This window comes from Vigna unguiculata, chromosome 3, assembly GCF_004118075.2.
Source record: "Vigna unguiculata cultivar IT97K-499-35 chromosome 3, ASM411807v1, whole genome shotgun sequence".
In the NCBI taxonomy this organism is placed as follows: Eukaryota; Viridiplantae; Streptophyta; class Magnoliopsida; order Fabales; family Fabaceae; genus Vigna; species Vigna unguiculata.
This window is the reverse complement of record NC_040281.1, coordinates 4231037-4234563: the sequence shown is the minus strand read 5'-3', so window position 1 is coordinate 4234563 and position 3527 is coordinate 4231037.

The window sequence follows — 3527 nt, the reverse complement described above, 5'->3', positions numbered from 1 at the left end:
TTTTATTAATAAATTACATTGATAATTTATAATTCTTTTTACTAAATAAATAATTTATCTATTAATAAATTTATGGGTAAAATGAGCAACAAATTTTTCACCTAATTTGATAAAAATTCTTATACAAAGAAAAGGATGAGAAAAAAAAAGAGAATGAAGAGGGGGAGAAGAAGTCAAAGTAGATGGTGGTGACAAGAATGGTGAAGACACAATAACAATAAGAGTTGAGATCTTAGTTGGAAGAAGAGAGGAAGAGAAAAAAAGAATGAAGAGGAGTCAGAGATGACTAACACGACGATGACGACGAGACAATAACAAACATAACGATGATAATTAAGGAAAGAGATGTAAAAGATGATGTAAGGATGATGATATTCGAATTATATATATATATATATATATATATAATTATTTAATACATATAAACTACAAAATCAAATAAAATAATATAATTAATAAAATATTTAAAAAGATGATAGTAAAATTTGAAGCCTTTAAAACACTATATACTAACTACTAACTTGTTTAATAGTTATACAACACTTCACATCATAAAAAGAAATAGATAAAATATATTTATTGTTTAATTAAGATAAAAAAATATTTATAAGATCTACTTCAAATCACATCATAAAAAGAAATAGATAAAATATATTTATTGTTTAATTAAGATAAAAATATTTATAAGATCTACTTCAAAAAAATATAGAGTATTATTTAATATTAAACAAGTTTAACCGGAACTTAAAACAAGTGTTTAGACATAAAATTCCTCATAATTTTAAAATTAACATGTCATTTAGAAACAATTAAACTCATATCATAGCTAACATATAATAGGTAACTTCTTGTGTATCTCTTTAGTTTTTAGTAGAAATTTTCATCAATTTTTCACTACTTAGTTATATGATTAAGGTTATCAATAAAATTTAGATATCTCGTTTATAAGTTTTATAACTTAATACTTACTTTATACTCGCATGAAGTAGGGTTATTTTCCAATAACTCATTCTCTTAGGAATCATACCAATAATTCTCATAAATAGATATTCAAGTCTTTTTTTTCATCACGTGTCATAAATACAACACAAAATTTACAATTCATACTCATACTACTCATAGTTGTCATCTCATTCAAATACTTAACAAACCTTCATGGTGTTTCGTAAATATGCAATGGCATAAATAATTTTCACAAAAACAATGCAATACAATTTTATCCTAAACTTAAATACAGTTTGGTTTACCAAGTCTTTTAACTTGTTTATTATTTGGAAGGAATGATGTTTAACACATTTTCTTATAATTATTTTATTTAATAAAATGTATTAAAAAAATACAAACAATCAAAAATAATTTTTTACTTAATGAAACTTACTAATGGTTTTTTTATATATCGATCTGTTAATAAATTTTTATCAATATTTAAGAAAAAAGTATTAGACGGAACATATTAATGACGCTCCTTAGCCTTTGTACACGCAACATTATTTTGATTAAACAAAGTTAATGAATAATTAGTACCATCATTAAATTAAGTTAATGATAAGCTCACCCAGACCAACCAATTGCAACATACTCACAGACAAAAAAAAAAAAAAACCCTACCCTTATCCTAAACTTGGAATTGAAGGGATTATAAACCTACTAAGCACCAACTAATTGACTCATTTTCATAGAATTCTCACTTTAAGGTGGTGTTAAGTTTTATACTTAAGACTCGGGAGGCTTAAGAAATTTATGAGGAAGCAATTAAGTAATAAAAAAATGATCTTAACTCACAATTATGAGAGGCATGTTTCGGACGATAGAATTATTATTATACTAATCATGACTTGACATAATAGATATCCTAAGTAATCAAGGTTTGTGAGAGGAACCATGATTAGCGTCATAATCTCTCTCTCTCATCACATAAATAATGGTAAAGTTAAGTAGTTGGTATAGATATGTGTTTTTCCTAAAATTGATCATAAACTCGTGATATCAGATTAGTGGTTTCAAACGGTTTCGATTTTCAAAAAACTCCTTCATCAATGACCCAACACACATACACACACAGACTATACTTACAAAGTATAAGTTTTTTTCTTTTCTTTAGATGGTATAATACTTGTAATATAAAATATGGTATAATAATTAATTATTAATATTTCGTGTTTACAATTAATGTCATAGTTAAGTTAGTCTACTGTTTGCTTTTACGTAAATAATAATAGTACGATGGCTTATTTTTAGAATAAAAAATTAAATCACCAACATATAAAAAATAATGGAAGAGAAAAATAATGGCAAAAAACATTTTGCTGCAATTTCTTTGATATCAATGTTTCTTTGCAATAATGTTCATATATTAGGTTTCATTGAACATATCTAATAATGAACTACTCAACTTTATTGAGTTATGGAGAATGTGATAGCAATGTTCTATATAGATTAGGTATATTTTTTATTGAAACTCTCACTATATGTATTTTAGAATATATTGTAGTTCCTTGTTCCATTGTTGAAGTAAAGAATAATGTATGATGTGGTTCATTAATCCTTTATTGACAAAAGAAATTAGTGATGATGATGATGTAATTTTTTGGACCTTTATTGAAGTAAGATATGAATGTATTTATATTGTTAGTCTTGACATTTTATGAAGATGATGATTTTATGAAATATTCAATGATAATGTGGAGATTTTTGAATGTATGTATACATGTTTTGTGATTTACTAAAATTTGTGTTTCATTAGTTATTTGGCCCTATGGGTATAGCAAAACTTGGCTAAATGTTGATTGCAATTGCTCGACACCAAAGATCAACACCGTAGTGGTAGGCTTAAGACTCAAGTACATGTGTTTTAAGCCTAGGGGCTAGTGTACCATTCATGTTTGAGGACATATAGGCCACTTGCACCTAGGTGTACTCATCACACGTCTGAATACATCTTGGCCACCCATGCCTATATGTACTATATCTTTATGGTATGATCTAATGTCATGACAACTTAGTCGAATACATGTCGGTCAATCAAAACTAGCATTTGGAAAACATTGATCGACTTGACTTAATTAAGATTGTGATTATGATATGATTAAGTAAATTGATTAACTCAAGACTAATTAAGGTAATTAACCACACATATTAGGTAAAAAACTCAAAACACATTATAAATAATACAGTGTACGAGGTACATTGATTATGTCATTAAATACATAACTTATTACTTCTGACACACTCGACTGACTTGAGGGTTGAAGTATCTTCTACATTCACAACCCCTATTCAGCTGGAAAAAGTTAAGTATCTTGAGTTTAGAAGTAGGTGTGCTTGAAGTTTGAGTCTTCAAAAATATATTTTAAGAACAAGTTCTTTGTACTGTCTCACACGTTCCCGCTCCAATATCTACATAAAATACGTTTAACATATAAAAATATTTGATGTAATTGAATTAAAAGAATTATATTTATTTATTTATAAAGTTTGATGATCAAAATATATCAAAATGTTAGAGGATAATGAAATCCAATTTAGTA